This window comes from Amblyomma maculatum, chromosome 8, assembly GCF_055883805.1.
Source record: "Amblyomma maculatum isolate TAMU_Amacu chromosome 8, ASM5588380v1, whole genome shotgun sequence".
NCBI classification, from domain to species: Eukaryota; Metazoa; Arthropoda; class Arachnida; order Ixodida; family Ixodidae; genus Amblyomma; species Amblyomma maculatum.
The window spans coordinates 112,110,185-112,130,931 of NC_139351.1; the positions used below are offsets into that span (position 1 = coordinate 112,110,185).

The 20,747-nt window shown below is 43.3% G+C and overlaps 1 long non-coding RNA gene across 1 annotated transcript in view; it reads right to left on the bottom strand.

Annotated features, from left to right (window-relative positions):
• The window catches only part of LOC146182213 (uncharacterized), a 58,189-nt gene extending 41,749 nt beyond the window's left edge, over window positions 1-16,440 (bottom strand). The window contains exons 1-2 of the long non-coding RNA XR_014700047.1: window positions 16,311-16,440; window positions 12,845-12,930 (exon numbers count right to left, since the gene is read on the bottom strand). This is a non-coding gene — a long non-coding RNA (uncharacterized LOC146182213). The remainder of the gene's footprint in view (window positions 1-12,844; window positions 12,931-16,310) is intronic.
• Between the last annotated feature and the right edge of the window lie 4,307 nt (window positions 16,441-20,747).

Sequence of the window (20,747 nt, forward strand, 5' to 3'; positions counted from 1 at the left end):
TCTGAGGAAGTGTGGATCGTGTTTAATGAAAACCCTATTTAGAAAATAAGATTTAGTTTTATTTACTTGTAAACAAATACAGTACGTTGAGGTAAAAAAAAAAGTCAGAGAGCACTGTGGGATCTACACTGCAGAAATGCGAAAGCTTAAGCGCTGCTAGTGTTCACGGGGTATTACGTTTCCTTCCATTATCAACTAAATTCGCCGTCATTATGATTACTAATGTCATAATTGTCATTATCACTAATTGAGGAGTCGTTTTCATCGCTATCATCCTCACTGTAGACAAGGAGAATTGTGAATGTGTGTTTCACGATCCCTGCGACCTGGTTAGGTCAGGCTTCAAGTACTTCCATGCAATAAAAAAAGTCCCGGGCGTGGCGTAGTTGGTGAAAGCGCTCGGCTGGGATACAAGGGATGGAGGTTCGAGGTACTGCAGACACGCGAACAATATTTCAGACGGAATTCTATGCGTGAATAGTATATCATTTTTTTAAGCCTCACGGGTAAAATATTTTTATATTTGTTAGTGACGCCTAGGTAGCTTGCAATACCTCTTGAGTTCACAACGTGGGCATTCCAGCCCAGTTGCTTATAGTAAATAACGCCCAGGAATTTTTGAAATTATTTTCTTTCCAAGAAAGCGCCTCCAAACTTAAGTCTAAAACTATGCTGAATTTGTTTATTTATATACCAATTTATGATCCTATCTTTCTTTTTAATTTTGGCTAAGTCATTAAACATTCCTCGCAGTTCATCATGTGAGCTATATAGCAGGGCAATGTGATCAGCAATTCAAAGAATAGGGAGGTATCTCCATCAACACTTGTCCCGAACTGCTATAATCTCTGAATACTATACTTTCGCTAAGCAAGCTATGTATAGTACTGGGAAAATCGTGTCGGATTGGCCCGCACCTTTCTTAACGGAGGCCTATATTGTTGCTGTGCAGCCACTATAGATTAGCTTTGGTGCTTTCAAATATGGCTCATCTAACTCCTGATTTCGGATTAAGTGTAGCGTATATCTCCACTTTAGAGAACACAATTTGGAGTCTGGGAACGTCGATCTTACTTTCGTACGCACATGCAAATTTTCTTCTAAATCAGTTGTCAATACACCTGCAAACTACTATTATAACATCAGGATATATGAGATGGACACCCATCGGTGAATCACTTCAGACGACGAAGAACCGCTGGAAACAAAATAGAAAGGGGGTGTGCTAAACTCCGCCTTTAAGGCTATGGCGTGACAATGTCAATCGCTCTTATGTGCGTGCTCTCATACCTATCGTGTATTAAGCGAGAGCTTCTCCAGCTCATTCGGCCTAAAAACAGCCTTCACCGCGTGTCGGAAATTATGTGCAAAAAATTGTACCGTAGTAATTTCTGGATCTGGTGATTCATGAATGATTGGTGCGTGGTAGGTGATGACGAGTTCATAAAATAACTGTTATTATTGATCAATGCATAAATTGAACTAGGGAAAAATCGAAAAAGGCAGTGAAAAAGGTATCAGTATGCTTAGAATGAATTTAGGCTAATTAAGGAAATTTAGAGTTTGTGCGTGACCAATTGATTCATTAGAATAATCGACAACAAAAAATGATGCGTTCAAAAACGTTAAACTGCTCAGAATGGGAAGCCAAAGTTTGTGGATGCTGGGTATCGACGCGCAAAAAAATATATATATAAACAAAAACAAAAAGAAAGTAAGATTTCAGAAACTAAAAAGTGGAACAACAACGTCCGTGCATGTGCGAAACGCTATAGCGTCATACCCTTAACGCCGGAGATTAAGAGTCCCCCTAATTTTTCTTCTTTTAATTTATGCCTATTTGCCCTACACATATTCATTAGCATCATTCACCACACGTAATTACGAAGCCCCGCTTTAGTCACACCATACGAACTTCCATGCGTGCCTTCAGTGCAGCTGGTCTAACTCCACGCAAAGGTTCCGCACAGGACTGTACGGTCAGTACTCCTCACGTGGGCTCTAAGCCATCATTCTCCTTCGGCAGTAACGTGCTCTCAATTCTTAAAGGTTTTAAAACAGAGCACCGTTCAGATTTTTGCGGATAATTCGAGCTGGTCTGTATGCTTTACCGGCTCGATCTGTTCAGATCCAAACAGATTCAAAATCCACTCTTCAAATGTTAGAGGGCAGATTCCCTACTCATGCCTTGTCTCATATATCAGCACAGCAGTCATCTCTACACTTTTACCATGGATGACTTCCTACACACGTCTCATTGGCAACAAAGTTGTGGACTGCCTTGGTCGTAAAGGGTTGTTCAGAAAACCGGTACTCAGCCATTTCTGTACCTTGTTGAGTTCACCTAACCAGCCATGTGAGACCAAGAGGCAAAAAGGATATCAAGCCACTTCACTTCATGGCAACACGGGCCTGGCATCATCTGCGATATGTTCAACATGTGGCGTGGGATGTTGAATGTTATGTTTTGTGCTGTCCAAAGAACAACGCAGAAGGGTACGTGTTGCTTGCTTCTCTCCTGAAGACACGATCTCCTCTCAGTTCTGTTCAGGAGAATGTCTACCCACGTGGAAACCAGACGTGTAGAAAGAAGGCCTCACGCTTTGTCCTGATAGTCATCCCAGATGCTGATCTCGACTCCAGATGGAGCCAGCATGAGTTAACCACTGTGGGTGATTTTGTGTATACAATTAGTTTAACACTTAAGTGTCGCTACGGTACAGTGATTGCCGGAACAGTTTGCCAGGATAATCCCAGATCTCTTGGAAGAAGGCAGCAGAGCAGGTAACAACACAAAACATAAGCGCACACAAACACAAGGATAACACTTCACTGACAACTATATTGACAAGAACCCGCACATCTTCTCCCCTCAGTTCTTCTTCTGCCTTGATATATGGCACATGCCCACGAAGGGGGATTGGCCACGGTTCAGTGTGGGCTGTTAAATGTCCTACACAAAATGAATTAGTGCAATAAAGTAATTGTCAACTAAACAAAAACATAACATATAGGATCACGAAATTGATTGAAAGGAAAGAATACGAAGCAAAAATCTGGAAGTTTGTAAATTTGAAATACAGTTAGCAAGGGAATCTGTCCGTAGCTGCGATGTAGATATGTAAGTACTCATTCCTGCAGCCAACTTCTTCCTTGTCTTTAACATCCTGCCGGTTTGCGCAGAAATTTTAATTCTACTTCAACGAAACCACTGAAAGCATGCCGACACATTGGTCTTTCGAGTCACAGATTGCATATGCTTCATAAACTTCCCTTGCTAGCTTATCCTTCATCTTTTTCATAACCTTAACATTATGAAGGTCAGCTGCACATGTTTGGTCTCTACAACCAACGCAGTCTTTGTAGTGGACGTGTAGTGGATTATTGCCAGACTTTTCCGATACTGCCATGGCGTGCTCTCTAATCCTGTCATTGAGACATCTTCCTGTCTGTCCAATATATTTCTTTCCACAATGCAAGGGAATCTGATAAACAACCTCCTGAATACACTTAAGTACCTAGTCTGGTGCGAAGGTTTGCATCCAGAGTTGAAGTCCTGGTCGTTAACTCGCACACACATCCCTTTAGCTCTGTTTGGTAGCGTTGGAATAGCCCGGATGCCGCGTCTTTGACCAATTTTCATTCAATTATGGGTGAAGCCATGCATATATGGTACCACTGACCACTTAATTCTTTGAGTAAGGTCTTCTTTTAGAATTCTCCGCTTGATCGGCAGGACAATGCTTTCTATTATGCTACTCAGGATACCCTGCCTCCAGAAGCATCTCAGTCTGGCTTAGAAAACTTGTTTTGACACGTTGGTGGCATGATTTGTTGAGAGCCGACGTCAATGCAGCCTTCGCAACACCTCTTTTTACTGTCTTTGAATGCTGGGATGTATACGGAAGAGACTTCTTGTTCGCTCTAGGCTGGTTAGTCCAACATAAGTGTTCTGCTAAGAATTCAAGACTCAAATCTAGGAAGCGCAAAACACCTTCCTGTCGAAGTTCCCAGGTGCATCTAAGATCAGGGCAACTTTCTTCAAACACACCCAGCTCTATGTCTTTTAGTTGATCAGTCGCCTTTCCTTTCTCTAAACCACGCAATACCAAAAAGTCGTCAACGTGACGAACAATCTTTACAATGCCTTTATCTTTCATAGCCATCAGAATCCTTCTGTCACATGCGACTAGGTACACATCGCTCAGAGCAGGTGCAATTCTCGAACCTATGCATACACCACTCCTTTGTACATACAATATTCCATCATGGGATGCAACAGTTGATTTGAGATAGGCTGCAATCAACTCCACGAATGTATCCACAAACACCCCAGCTGAATTCTGGAAAACTATAGCCGGCTTCTCAATCGTTTCTCTCGTAGTTCTTTCAACAAGTCTTCTTGTGGGATAGAATGGTACATGTCTTCAATATCGAGTGAACATCCAGAAAGTCTATTCTTATCATATCCCTCGATCTCAGATATTATCTTCTCGGAGTTTTTTTTTTTTTTATTCTAAAGGGATCATCCACATGTACTTGGCCGAGATGCTTGATCAAGTATTTCGATACTAGCGTCTGCCACGTGTGTGCCTCTGACAATATTGCTCAGAAAGGTATGTCAGGTTTGTGTGGTTTTGTACTGAAGAATACCGACAAGGTATCATGCCTAGTGTCCTTAACCTTGCGGCAAAGCTGCCTCACGTCAGTTAACTCGAGAATCTGTAGAACCTTTCTCTTAGCAGCTTTTAAGTCCTTAGGTTGCACTTTTCGAAGTTCTTATTCATGGCTGCCAGAGCCTTTAGTCCGTGGTTGATAGGATCCAATACAACAAAACCACCTTCTTTATCCGAAAGGCACAGCTTTCATTCCTTGATCTACAGTTCTTTAATTACCGGTTCAAATCGCAACTTGCATCTTTCACGTCCTTTTATTCGGTTCAAACAGTCAATCCCTTCAGCCACAATTTGGCTGGCCTCGTCTTCTTCAGCTTTTTTTGCGACATGTCTTAAAATAGCAAGCTTCCCTGCGGCGTCAACCTTAGGGGGAAGAGCAAACTTAGGCCCATGTTCCAACACTTCCGTTGCATTAGCAGATACCTGTACACTACCTACAGTAACTACAGGATTTTTTCGCACTGGAACAGACTGCTACTTCTTGGTGCAATCCATTACCAGAGGAAGGAACCACACCTTCCACATATGCTCAGTGCAAATTCGTGTGGAATAGTCTTCCTCTAGCCAGCTGACCTTCATAATGTTAAGGTTATGAAAAATATGAAGGATAAGTTTGCAAGAGAAATTTATGAAGCATATGCAATCTGTGACTCGGGAGACCAATGTGTCAGTGTGTCTTCAGTGGTTTTGTTGAAGAATGAATTTGAAATTTCTGCGCGAACCGGCAGGATGTTAAAGACAAGGAAGAAGCTGGCTGCAGGCGTGAAGTGAAGGGAGATCTGCGGCTTCTTGTCAATACAGTTGTCAGTGCAGCGTTGCCCTTGTGGTTGTGTGTGCTTCTTATGTTTTGTGTTGTTACCTGCTCTGCTGCCTTCTTCAAAAAGATGTGTGACCAACTAGCTCAACGTTTAACTCTATTATTAATCCCAGATATAGCACGCAGCAATCTCAACCTTTCAACTAAGGGTCCTGAAGACCTTGATTCTGACCCCCCCCCCCCCCTTTTCAATGGCGAAGCTCAAGTTCAAAGTGTCTTACAATTAGTCCAAATCGCCTGACGTCACACAACACGATGTCCCGTTAATGCGCGGCCATATAGAAACCGCCAGAACCAAGACCGTAGTGCTTCCTCACAGCTTACACGCCGCATTGTTTTTTGTTTGTTTGTTTTGTTTTTTTCAGGAACTGGAAATTTAGCTCAATCGAGTTAAATACGATTGCGCTACTCGGTAACGGGAAGTTTGAGTGCAGTTCTAGGGATATTTTCCGCCACTGTTGATAAAGTGTGGTAAAGAATTTCATTGGGACATGACTGATCCTTCGTACGTTACAATGAGCATACAGTTTCTTCCCGCGGAATGACTAGACGCCATATCACCGATCCGGAACCATGTGGCAAACATAGTGCGCATCCTTGAGAAAGAACAACCTTGAGCAGTGTTGCACGATTACTGGCATCTTGAGAGCTGCGTTTCGCCCCATGCGAACAAAGAAGTCCCAAAATTTGCTCAGAAAATTAAATTAATCGGTCAGAAAAGCCCAACCCATTCATTACTGATTCTTTCGTTTTTATAAACGAGCATAAAGACGGAAGAGAGGATTGGGGATGCTGCAAGAAAAGGAAACCACTACCATCAAAGTTTGCCATCATACTGCGCATCTCGTCCGCGGCATTGTGAATAAGCACGCCGGGCTCCCTTAGATACAGTTCCATATCTCACTTTAACACAACATCAACGACAGGATATGAGGTTGCGCTTCACACACTATACAAGACGTCGCTCAATATTGGCATAAAGACATCCACTGAGCATTAATACTCTATAAAACACTTCTTAACTTCGTAAGAGCTCCTAAAATGGCACCGGAACCAGCAGATTGCGATAGCACGTTTTTCAAGCACCGAACATGGACACCGAATCCTTCAACCGGCTGCCCTTAGTCCCAAAAAACTTCCCAATCATCGCGCCTCCTCCTTTTTTCCTAGATAACCTCTGCATCACAAACGTTTCAAAACAAGTTGCAGCCGACTTCATTCCAGGCAGATTGGCTCGCGCTGCACTGGGCGTGAGAGCCAGGCCGCGACATTCACACTAAGTCCTCGCTCTGAACGACTTCCTAATGCTACCTATAGATACCCACACGATGATCACCGACACGATAGACCTCTTCCGGTCACTCGTCAATCTGTCCGAGTATACGGCGCCTGTGTGTGTCTCCTTCTTGTCCATATCTGTAGTGCGCACAAACTTCCCATCCACTATAAACAACCGACTCGCCCAGAACACAACGATGTTCATATATGTCAATTCGATGCAAACTAAAGGCGTAGTTAACATGGTCTGGTATGGTTTCAAATGCCAAAGCGACTCATGATATGAGGGACTGTGTAGTGGAGAGCCGGCTGTAGAAATTTCTACCACCTTGTGTTCTTCAATATGCACTGACATCGCACAATACACGGGCGCTTTCCTTTTCTCCTCCATCGACTAGCGGCCACCGCGGCCGGGATCAACCCCGTGTCCTTGGGATCACCAGCCAATCGCCTGACTCGTGAGCTACGAAATAGGACGCTTGAGAATTACTGTCCTTATCCACTAGTACGGAACATTATTTTCTCTTGCTAACATTTAATAAACACTTGACTATCAAAACGTTAACGAAACATTTAGTAATCTCCTAATTACTGACGTCACCACCCATTATTCTCTGTTGCAAACATTAAATAAACACTTGACTATCAAAACGTTAACGAAAAATTTTGTGCTGTCCTCATTACTGACAAATCTCTTGTAACTACTCAACTTGGATATACTTCGGCGCGTATATTTTAATACACTCGCCACACCTACACGTGCCTTCTTCTACCATCTCCTACCCTTTGAAGGTGCCCCGGGTACTTTTCTAATCTGAAACATTCTGTTCTCCTCCCCATTGCCATCGAGTCTCGCCTTTACGCATACCCCGCTCCTCTACTGTGGCGAGCACGATTGACCTCAGACCAAATGGCAGACCACCGATCTCCGGTGGCCCTAGTGCAGGATATTCTCAACCCTGAATGCTGCCCCGTTGCGGTGGCTCAGTGGATAAGGCGCTCGACTGCTTAACCCAAGGACGCTGGTTTGATACTGGCTACGGCGGCCGCTTTTAGATAAAAGTGAAAAGCAAGGAGCAAGTGTACTGTGCGATGTCAGCACACGTTAAAGAACCCCGAGAGGTCACTGTTTCTGGAGTACTTCACTACGGCGTCCACCGTTATCTAAATCGCTTTGGACGTTGAACTTCTTAAAATTGACCCCATAGTTCCGTCATTATAAAGTTTCCTTTCTCTATCCCTCTCTTATCTCCCCCATCACCAATCATCATGCAGAAGGTTATAGCACATTACAGCAGGAATTCCAGGCAAACGCTTCAAGCGTGCACTACTTCCATCAATTGCCATGTGGCGCTTAACAAAATCAAGATAACCGAAAGCAGGAGCCAACAGTTTGGAGAGGGAGAGAGAATGCGCAGGTGCTTATCGCCGGAGATTCTAATATGAGCAGGTGCAAGCGAGATATCTTGGAACGTGTAAAGGGTGATAAGCGAGTGTTAGTTGAAACCTTCCCAGGCATGACAATGAGGGCAGTGCTGAAAGAGAGTAAAAATAGGTTGTTGAAAAATTCCGCAGAACGCAATATGGTGATAGTAGCCGCGGGGCTATATGATGTCCTAAATGGTGAGGCTGCAGGAGTGATGGAAAGTTTAGCTAAGGGAGTTGACGATATCAGGGAGATAACACAGCAAGCGCCGATAGTTGTATGCACAGTACCGCAGGTGATAGGATCGAACGGAAAGCTGGAAAAGGACGTGGTGACAGTTTATCAGGACATAAGAAAGTCAAGCCTGGAGAAGCCGTTTCGAAGTGGTTGAGGTAAACAGGGTTGATGTAAAGCAGGTTTTGGCAGGGCTTTTCAGCGACATGGCATTCAATTTAACAGAATGGTGGGAGCAGAGATCGGCTGGCGACTGGCAGGCAGGGCTGTAGCTTTTTAGGGGGTCCGCGAGGGCTCCGTGCACAGAGGTAGTTAGAAGTGAAGCAGAAGAAAGCGTAATAACGGAGGCTGAGCCCCAAAATATGGCGAGGAGGTCGAGAAAGAAAAGTACAAAAAAGAGATTTAACACTAGGATAAGCTACACAAACATGCAAGGAGGTAGAAAAAGAGCGAAATGGCTAGAGATAGAACAGCAGTTGAAGAATGACAAAATTGGTGTGTACGCTCTATGCGAGACTCATCTCAGGGATATAGAAGATCCGCCGTTTATAGAAGGCTACGTCTGGGAAGGGTGCAACAGAACGAGAACGGAAAAAAAGGGTGGAGGGGTAGGTAGGTTGATACACCAGGGAACAAATTGGCAAAAAAATAAAAACATCTTGTAAAGAACATATCTGGGTATCAGGAACAATTGCTGGCATAAGGACATGACATGATAAGGACTCTTGGTCCTCGTTTTTCGCGCTACCTTCAAAATGAACCAGATAAGGACATGGCTAGGGGTAGTTTATTTAGGAACAGGTCACCAACGCAGGCAAGAAAACAAGGATCTTGTTGAATGTCTCAGTGACGATATAAGCCAGTTTGGAGACGGGGCCGATATTATTCTGCTGGGGGACATGAACGGCCACAACGACGATCTGATTGGATACACGGATTGTAACGGGAAGCTAATGCTAGATTTCTGTGAGCGACACGATCTATTTATAGTAAATAGAGAAACCAAATGCGAAGGACAAATCACGTGGGATTTCCGCAACAGGCAGACGACCACTGACTACTGCCTAATGTCGCAGGGAATTTATAGCAAGGTCACAAAAATTGAAATAGACGAAGAAGGGGAGTGTAGTCTCGGAAGTGATCATAAACGTATTGCAGAATGGGCCCTTGATAAAAAGAGAAATGAAACTTAGACAAAAAGTAAACGCAAAATTTAGCGACGATCAAATAGCGCAGATAGCAGCAGACATAGAGGAAGCATTAGAGAAAAGCCCCATGGAAGACTGGGATTATGAACAGGTAGAAATACTCATAAGGAGGAAAATTAAGAAGTTTAAAGTAGCAAACCGCTGGAATGGAAAAATGAAGCCACGGACCTGGTGGAATAAGGAAATCAGGGAAGCCATTGAACAACAGCGGGTTGCTTCAAGGGAACACCGAGAAGCAAATAAAGCACAAGTATCTCAGGAGGAATTCGACCAAAAATGGGAATCATATCGACATAAAAAACTTGATGTACAGGCCCTCGTCCAAAGTAAAATAAAGCAGTCCACCGATCGCTGGATGGCTGATATACACGATGCCTCTAGAGGCGGACCAAGAACATTATGGAACAATATAAGCTGGCTAGGGAAGAAGAATCAAAGAAAGCAGGACCGGATTCAATATAACCAAGAAATTGTTTAAAGGGAGAAAACGCAGTGAACTACATCACATCAGTTATAGCCGAGTCATTTAGGAGTGATGATAGGGTAATCTCCGCAAATCAGGAAGCAACACAAGATAGCAGAATACAAAGCAGCTTAGAACTGACCAATCTAAACTGGAAAAAGGCAGAAAAAAATATTCCTAAAAACACATCTACAGGAATAGATGAAATTCTGATCAAGCTGATTAATGAACTTGGTCCAAGAAGAAAGGAAACGTTGTTAAAGGCTTTGGAAACAGTCATAACGAATAAAAGAATTCCGGACTGCTGGCGGCAGAGTAAAATGAATTTGATTTATAAAGGAAAAGGAGAAAGGATGCACATAAAATTCTACAGGCCGATTACCATAACATCTGTTATGTACAGGTTGGCCATGCAGGCGATGAAATTAAAGGTGCAAGCATGGGTAGAAAGTCACAAGATACTCGAAGAACTTCCGAAAGGATTTAGAAATGGTAGGCGCTTATATGATAGCCTGTTTGTGCTTACCCAATGCATCGAAATATCTAGAGTGGAAAATAGACGTTTTTATTTGGCCTTCCTGGGCATACACGGGGCGTACGACAACGTAAACAGGCAACTCCTGTGGAGCATATTAAAAGAAGGTATCGGTTATGAGATAACAGAGTTCCTACAGGAAATAAACTGGGATAACAAAGTAGAAATTACATGGGAAGGGATAAGAAGTACGGAAGCTGTCAAGGTATGCAAAAGATAAGGACAAGGTTGTCCTCTATCACCTGCTGTCCATGCTTGATATAATAAACCTGGAACGGAGGATACAAGAAAGTAACCTAGGTTTTAACCGGTCGTATAGATTAGGTGGAAAGGCGATAGAGCAGCCCCTCCTCCGGTTTGATGTATGTAGACGATATTGTGCTGCTAGATGAGAGTCTGGAAGATTTGCAAACTCTGGTTCAGTATTGCGGAGACGAAGGAGACGCTCTAGGCTTCAATTTTAGCGCAGTTAAGTCGGATCTGATGATTTTCAATGGCTCAACTGATTAGGGTCTTAAAATACAAGGCCATGAAATACCCAGAGTAGCAGAATATAAACATCTCGGGGTATGGGTAAACGAAGGATTGGCATACATTGGAAAGTATGAGCAATCACTTAAGGCCAAAGGCCGAAGAAATGCCGGGATAATGAAGCATAGCGCATTGTGGGGATACAACAGGTATGAGGTTTTGAGGGGTAGTTGTAAAGGAATTATGGTGCCCGGGCTTACTTTCGGTAATGCTGTTTTGTGCCTAAAATCAGGGGTACAGTCAACATTAGAAATAAATCAGAGAACCGTCGGACGATTAGCACTAGGTGCCCACGGCAAAACAACAAATGAGGCCGTACAAGGAGATATGAGCTGGGAATCTTTCGAAGTACGGGAAGCACAGAGTAAAATATGTGAGGAACGCCTGAAGAAATGGGACAGTAGCAGATGGGCAGCTAAAGTATTTAAATACCTATGCCTAAAAAGCGTTGACTCACAATGGAGGAAAAGAACTAGGAAACTAATCAGTAAGTATGCTGATCACAAGGACGAAGAAATAAAGAGCGTTAAGCAACAGGTGAAAAACACCGAAGGTAAAAATTGAATAAATTCAATGGAAAAGAAACAGAGTGTGGAATTATACCGAAAGTGGAAAAGGCAAATCAGGAAGGAAGCTTTCTTTGATAACTCAAGAGACAGTGCCTACTTTTTGAAGCTAGAACAGGGCGCCTTAGGAAGCAACACACAGCTCCAAAAGGAATTTAACAATGAAGATGATGCATGTGCTGTATGTGGTAACTCCAGTGAACAATTGACCATATTATACTCGAATGTAATGGTATCCATCCGGAAGTCAATTCAGACGCAATCACTATTCCTGAAGCTCTGGGTTTTACAGATACCAGTGGCCGGGTGAATAAACCGGCGGTGGAAGCTAGCAAAAAACGACTGGAAGATTGGTGGCTTAAAAGCAGAAAAGTGACATAATGTTAGTAATGCAGAAACAAAAATTCAAGAAATAGAATGACGATATAGTTATATAATCTCAACCAATAAATAAGATATAGGAAGAAAAATGAGCATGATAGCTACTGCTACCACCCCGTTTCAGAGAGGACGCTTCTATATTCCATCCATTCCATCCATCCATCCATAAGGGCGATCCAGTCCATTTATTCTATAGCACGCTACCAATTGCAAGCGATTAACGTGCACCTTATACGTTACGCCTCTCTTGCCCTCGCAAACATTTCACAGGTAAAGGGCATGTATACAAATGAATGAAACGAAAACGGCGAGGCTACTCTCGAAAGTGCGCAGCTAACGCCATCGCTTAGCGCTAAGGATAACTACGTAGGGCTAAAATCTTGACTTAAGAAAAGCCGAAAAGCCTTGAAATTAAGGAAACATTATCAATACATGAAAAAACGAGGTTCTGATGTTGAAACTTCCCGCCTGGCCGCCTTCTGAAGAGTCCCCAAAACATATTCGTAGATGTTCTTAGTTTTGAGTTTCCTCTTCAATTATTACTTTCTCGGGCATAATCCCATCAAGCAAGCCATATTTTTATGCAAGACCGTTCAGCTTTCCACTTGTGTATGTGTTCATGGATGTCCCTGGTCCCGCCACACCAAAAGGCATATTGCCAATTTTCGACCTTTCTTAGCGCGAAAAAAAAAAATAATAAGCATTTCAGGAAGCCAACAATGCACTCACCAGTGTCGAAGTCATGGGCGATGGTGGAAACATATCTGCTCTGTCTTTCTCCTTGAGTCCAGTTTCTACTCTGACAAGGTCATCACCTGCAAAGAACGTGGACGTCACCACACGCGTCATCAGGTTGCGGAGGGGAGCGCGAAAACCAATTGTTGAACAAAGCATTTCGCTTATTTGATTCTTCCGCAACAACGTTCTTTGAAGGCAGATTAAACATTCTGTGTTTTCTGCTGAAGTAAGTCTTTAGTTTGATGTCAAAACTCAAGATTTCAAAGCAAAATATTTTTCAAGCTCTTCCTGAGTGGACAACTGCACACAGGGTTATCCACGAAACTTTAGAAGAGCAAGCGCTAGCATGAATTTCTGCCGCTTTTACGCTGTGGACCAGAAATACTGCTGCATCCTTTCTTGGCATTGCATAACTTCTCCACAGAGGCGCACTGAGGTTCTAATGTTTGATGGCGACGTGCGACTTCGCGTCCCAACAATGAAAATTGCACTACGTCGCGACACATGATCGCGAACAGGCTTGCTTTCAGATTAGCTGCAGGGAAGTCGACGATACAACTCTTACTATAATACAAATTTACCAGGGTTTCTTATCCTTTCTCGTTCACATGGTCATCTACAGATTGCATTTTCTTGATATCAGGAAATGTCTTGAATAACATTGTATTGTGTCCCAATGGTGTCTATAAGGAATGCGTGGCGACGGTCACGGTAACCGCGGTCGCAGATGTATCTTTGGTGGCCCGAAATAGTTCCGAGAGTGAAAGCAAATGTGCCACGACTGCGATGAACTAGCTCCAAAGCGGAATTAGATGAGTCAGAGTGAACGCGGGGTTCTTAAACGACTGTTGTGACAGGGGGACCGTAACCAGACTGCTTTACAATGAGTTTTGTGAATACTTACTGTGGGGCGAATCCATACCTGCAGCACATATTAGGCGCCTATTATAGTGAAGCAATTTTGCTGCTGCATCATTCGATCACAAATTGAAATGGCATGAAAAATTCGGTCAATAAAAATTCAAACACTAACAATGTACTCGCTCAGATATTGACCTCCTGGGAGCACATTGGAGCCGCACGAATTCGTAACTATTCACACAGGGGTATCAAAATACTTTGCATTTCTGAAAGTTGGCAAGCAAAGAGCACTAACATTGAAGTTCCTCAGTACTCCACATTTAGAGCGTCACTGTTTCTAATTACCATTCAGGATTTGCCATCATGTCTTACATTTGCTGGATATATATTATATGCCGATAATACCACCACATTACCGTTGTAGAAAAGTAGATTCCTTAAACGGGGTTTGTTGCTGGGCAAGTTTATTATTCATTGTCAGAAAAAGAACGCTAGTCTTCGCCTGTGTTGATTAATTCCGCATTCGCCTGCCGTAATTTTTAATCGAGCTATTCTGTTTTTGCCCCTTTGTTTATTGCCATAAGGTTTGATGCATCTGTGGTTTGTTTCTTTACCCTGTCCTGTTTTTCAGTTTGCTAGGCGTATGACCTTTTCGTCAGTGTCCTTTTACTTGCCTTTTTCGATTTTGCATGACTAGATTTCAGTGTTTTCATTAACCGTCTTTTAGTTGTTGTTCATGTTTTCCATCCTTTTTCCTATTTTAGCGCCTTTACCTTCGCTGACATTTACAGCCTCAGCTTTTAAACTGAGCTTATTCCCGTGCTGCTTTGTTGTTTTTGTTATTGGTCTCATGCATTCATTTTCGCTTTTAGCCGTTTTATTTGTTGGTTTCCTTCAATATCGTTTTATCTGGCATTCATGTGTGCCTCGTTGTGTTCCTTTGCATTTGACCCGCCCCACACATTCAGTGTCACAGGGTTGTGTTCAATATGAGATGCCGTTCCTTGGATGCTTGAGCTCTGATAACCGTGCTCATGCTCACTTTTGGTCTTTGTATATAAGGCGTGGATCGGCTGTATTACAAAATAAAGTTAATGAGAGCATACGTGTGTGTCCTCCTCTTCCCGCTCCGTCGTCGCTAGCATTCTTTGTCTGACAACAGATTCCTTAGCTTATACTAAATCTGCTAGTAATCTGCACTAACTGGTGAAAGACTGGTACGGCAGATTAATCAAACGCCCCGCGGCGGTGACTCAGTGGTTAGTCAATCGACTTCAGAGCCAGGGGACCTGGTAGTGAACCCGGCTGCGGCGGCCGTGTTTGTATGGAGGCGGAACACCGGTTGACGTGCACTATGCGATATCAGTTAATGTTAAAAAAAACCCTAGCTGATCGAAATTATCCAGAGCCTTCGCCTCTGCCATCCTTAATTATTTGAATCGCTTTGAGACGTTACACCTCATAAACCAAATCACAAGCTGAACTTTAACGCATGTGCTGAGTTCTAGTGCTATAGACTTATTAGTATATATAATTTCAACAGGTAGATTCCTATGCTAGGTACGAATTCATTACCTTTTCTTTCCCTTTTTATTTTTTCCAAACTCTAGGTAAGCATCCATATTTATCCCAATACTCCAGTCCGTGAACATATATATTTTCAATCTACAATGCACCCTGGCCAATCCCCGCGGTGGGTATGTGTCTTTTTGTCTGAGGCGATCATCATCATCATCATCACCCTGGTGGCCTCGTTCTCTGCTCTCTCGGTGCCCTAGCTCAGCAGCTACAGTAGTCCTTCTGTGTAAGAACTGTTACAACATCACAATCAGCCTGCCAAAACCCTTGCATTCGCGTTATCCCTAGGCCACACAGGCACGTTCATATGGCTTGGTTAAATCGGGGCTCTATATGTTGGCTGATAGCTTACGCTATCGCGTCATCGCGATGGTGGTAGTGTAAACAAGAGAAAGAGGTGCCGTAGTAGAGGGCTTCAGACCACCGCGCAATAGAGGCTTTCGCCTCATCGCAGTTTAGTGGTCAAAAGTGTCCCCTATGGCATAAATAAAGCTGAAACCATAGAGTAAACTACTATGTGCAAAAGTCAGGTCTTTACTTTCAAGCCGAACCTAAGCGTAGCCGTTCAAATGGCTATCGCGTAACTGCGGGTTTAGCTACAAGCTAAACCATATCTAATGTTTTCTTCGAGAATACAGCCAATTGATTTTCGTAGAAAATGTAGCTTTATAATGCAAGCGCAGGAAAAACATTCAAGATAATTTTCACAACGCTTTGGAAGTATACACCATCGCATTCATCGATATCTCACAGTGCAAATTACAAGATGATGCAGAGCACTCGACGTGTGTTATTTTATAGATACTCCAGATAACGACACCCTCGTACTCCTCCGGCTATGCAATATACACAAATTCAATGCAAGCTATACATGTAAATCCTAGGGATAGCATTTTTGTTAAATCAGACACGATAAACATGAGACTGTTACTAAACTTCATCCTGGCATATAGTCCCACCAAAGTGGACTTCTGAGTCCCGCTGATATCCCAGACAATACGAAACAGCATCTACTCACCCCCGATCTTCCCAACCGTGCGGCTGGTATCCCTTGTTCGTCATCTTGTGCGAATCGGCACGATCCTTGCACCCTGCGGAAGCGGCTCTCCTCCTCACCAGATCACTCTAGCAGCCGCCACTGATCTTCCCCGCCTGAGGAACCTACGAGCAGCGGTGAAGAGCGCAAATGAGAAACTGTCGTCGGCAGCTGCTTCACCATGAGAGCAACCCTTCTTTCCCCTCAGTCCCCTTCGCAGGTTGCGGGGCTGGCAATCAGAGAGAGTCATGGATCGAAGACCCCCGGACTGACAAAAATAAAATCATGCGCCCACTTAGACTCCCAGAATGGCAGGAAATACCCCCCTACCATCCGAAAAGAAGTACGCAGCGACGATCGACGAAGCAGAACGACCGCACAGCTGCCCATTTGGCCCCTCTGGCATATGCTGCCTGCGCGTGGCTGAGGGAAATCAACGCATAATTGGGACATATAAACAGCTTGTTTAATCTCGGCGGCTACAGGCATTGTCCGAGCTAGCTGAACGGCGTTTGGTTCCGAAACCGGAGCGTCATAGGCCCCGCAACGATTTGACAGGAGACACCGCTACTTAATCGACATACGTAAACCCTCTCTATAACAACAGCTGCAAAGCTTTTTCTGGCCCAGTTAAATCCGTCACCCCCGCCTAACTTCAGATTTTCCGGATCGACCACTTAATACACCTCATGCCTGCTCGTTCGTTACGACGTATCCAACCCTAATATATACGAAACAATCTAGAACAATCTCTGTTCTTCTCCCCTTGCCATTCAGTTTCTCTATTAAGCTTGGACCAGCGCGGCAAGTCTCATTCACCTCGGGTAACTGACGAAGAATGTGACTTTGGTAACCCTATACCAGAATATCAGCAATGATAAATTTCTATTGTAATTACCTTTTTTGTCTCCCTTTCTCTCTCAATTCTGTACATAGAATTCCTTACGCAGATCATTATAACATGCAACAGGAGAAAATGCGCTTCAACATTCCACAGCTGCAACCACATGCAACGCAGCAGTGAACACTCAAAATTAGCACAGGAATTTCATACAATTATGGATCACATTGATTTTATATTACAGCGAGATATAGCTGCTGTACGCACCTGAAATATATTCTAGGTCAAATGTATTAACAAGGAGGGAAGGTCCACTATGATTGTCACCGTTTTCATGCAGAATTAGTCTATACTTTCCGTTCTTCTCAAAATAACAAAATATCCATAATTTTCTATGCTAGCCACTGGTGGCGAGTAGATGGTGCCTGTTGTCAATAGACCATTTTACCATTTTATTCGTCCCCTCGAACTGAGAAAAAAAAAACCTAAAAATTTGAGAGGGAGCCCGGACCAGCAAAAGCTTTGCCAGGCTTAAAACCAATTAAAAATAAATAAAAAAAGCAGAAGCTCGAGCTAAAAAAAAAAGCACTTTCTAAAAGCGATAGAAGGTATTAAAAAAAACAAAAAAAAAAGACAAACGAGGTCCATGTCGAAAGGTGGTCCACGCTGGTTTAAGAAGAATAAAAGGAAACACCCAGAAGGTAGCATCCAGACCTGCAAATGAAACAAAACAGAAACCAGAACCAGAAACGAAGAGAACAGCAGCAAAACCACCGTCACACAAAATGACAAATAGACCAGGAAACCTAATGCCCAAGCACGCAACCATTGCATAGCAAAAGCTGTCAACTCTCTATGTTTCTATTCGTTGACTTGTACCGGTGGGCATATTGACCAATAGGAGCAGGGCTAATTGGAAACTTTGCGAGAGGTTTTGTGATGTGATCGCGTAATTTGGCGCCTGGACATCTCGTGATTTTTGTGCCTTTATACGCTTTCAATTAGCTTCCACTTGTTACAGACCTTGAACTAGAGAAAGCGTCACGGCTATACGGGTAAATGACCCACTACGAAATAAAACGAATGCCCTGCGACCCCTGCGATTCCCCATGAATTCGCGGCTAAGGTCAATGCTGGGCGCTGACATAAAAGTATTTATGCTAAAACAGTCACCAAAGACAAGCCGCAAATATATTGTTGCGAAGAAGATCGGCAGAGGCTCGAGAGGGACCCCCGCGCTAGGCGAACCATTAAATCATATTTCACCCTGTCGCCGTGCTGTGCCGCCTTCTGTCTTATCGCCACGTAACATTTTGGTTGGAGGTGTGATATATGTCATCCCCATCCTCATTTTCGAGCGTCGGCGCTACCCGTTCACCGGGACCATCGGCCGAGATCCCGTTGATATCACCGCGCAGCTTGGCCCCATCCCTTCTCGCCCAGGCCCGACCAGATGCAACTGCCGCCGGCCCGCCCCCACCCCGGATCTGAAGACATGGCACACAGACGAACCAACCATTGCCGAGACAAGACTTAAATGTTACCCCTACCATTTTTTGTTCCATAGCCCTCTGGGTTGCCCTCAACTTAAGTAGAACTCTCTTGGTTAGCCTCCATGTTTCAGTCCCATAGGTGAGTACAGGTGAGATGCAACTGTTATATACTTTCCTTTTTAGCGATACCGGTAACCTGCTAGTCATAATCTGTGAGCGCTTGCCAAATTCGCTCCATCCCAATCTTATTCTTGCTGTTATTTCCTTTTCATGGTCCGGATCTGCGGTTACTACCTGTCCTAAGTAGACATATTCGCCTACTATACTTCCAGTGCTTCGCTACCTAATGTAAACTGCTGTTCCTTCCCTAGGCTGTGGAACATTACCTTAGTCTTCTGCATATTAATTTTCAAGCCTACCTTTCTACTTTTCCTGTCTAGGTCACCAATCATTATTTGCAGTTCATCCCCCGAATTGCTTAGCAAGGAAATGTCATCAGAAAATCGCAGAATACTGAGGTATTCTGCATCTACCCTTATCCCTAACTGCGCCCATTCCAAGTCTCTGAATACTTCCTGTAAGCAAGCTGTGAATATTAGTGGGGAGATTGTGTCTCCTTGTCTAACACCTTTCTTTAAGGAAATTTTGTTACTTTCTCTATGCAGAACTATGGTTGCTGCGCAGCCACTGTGTATATCTTCCAGCACTTTCACGTACGGCTCGTCTACCCCCTGATTTCGCAATGCCTGCATCACCGCCGAGGTTTCAACTGAGTCAAATGCTTTTTCGTAATCAATGAATGCTATGTATAAGGGCTGGTTATATTCCGAGCATTTTTCTATCACCTGGTTGATGGTATGGATATGATCGATAGTAGAGTACCGTTTCCTAAAAGCTGCTTGATCCTTTGCTTGATTACAGTCTAAGGTTGTCCTGATTCTATTAGCGATTACCTTAGTAAATACCTTATATGTAACAGACAGTAAGCTGATTGGTCTAATTTTTAAGGTCTTTAGAGTCCCCTTTCTTATGAATAAGGATAATGTTTGCATTCTTCCATGGTTCCGGTACCGTCGATGACACCAGGCACTGCGTATACAGGGTGGCCAGTTTTCCTAACACGATATCCCCCCCCTCCCCTGTACTTCACCAAATATGTAGTTATCTGATCCTCTCCAGCTGATTTCCCTCTTTTCATAGTTTCTAATGCTTTCTTGACCTCGTCCTTCGTAGCTGGTGGAACGTCTGCGTTTCGTTTCCGCTACAATTAAAACAGAACTCGTAGTTTCTCCAAAATGGTTCCTCGCACAAAACCTATTGGGCACCAAATCGTTTACGCTCATCACTCGCAACATGCACAGTTCGATACTTACCGATAATCAAGCTCTTAAACCAAAATTTCAAAATAAACTACCATCCGTGACAACGTTAAATTTCATGAGCATACACTTCGTGTACTCAACGCAGCAATGACCGTCCAGCAGTGATCAACTGGAGCTCTGCCCTGCTAGAGATCTGGCATTAAAAAGAGTGAGGTGCCTACATTTCTTGGGGGGGGGAGAAGCGCAAGTAGCTTTCAGTTTGCTTTAATTTCTGTTGTTTACGTGTCGCTTGGGACTAGTAAGGTTTATGACTCCGAAACACATGCAAGAGATTGGAAACAATTACTGTACACAAGGACAAAGGTCGCATTCAGTATATGTTACACACGTACACGTTACAGAAAACAAAAAGGTGATAGGAATTACTCCGTACCTGATTAAAGTGGTGAATTTCATCACCAGAGAAGTAACGACAATTACGGAACAGCAATCGACTAGAATTGCGTTATTTTCTGTGAACTTCACTGCCTTAGCACAAGCTATCTCAAACCGCAATAATCTATATTACGACTTGATCGAACCTTTTACATGCACTTAATTTCGAGCCTTCAATACATTTTGTTTATTTTGTAAGGGGAGCTAGCCAAGCTGACCTTCCAGCTTTTTCCCCCAATCTTCCCTCATCAATTATTATTATTATTATTATTATTATTATTATTATTATTATTATTATTATTATTATTATTATTATTATTATTATTAT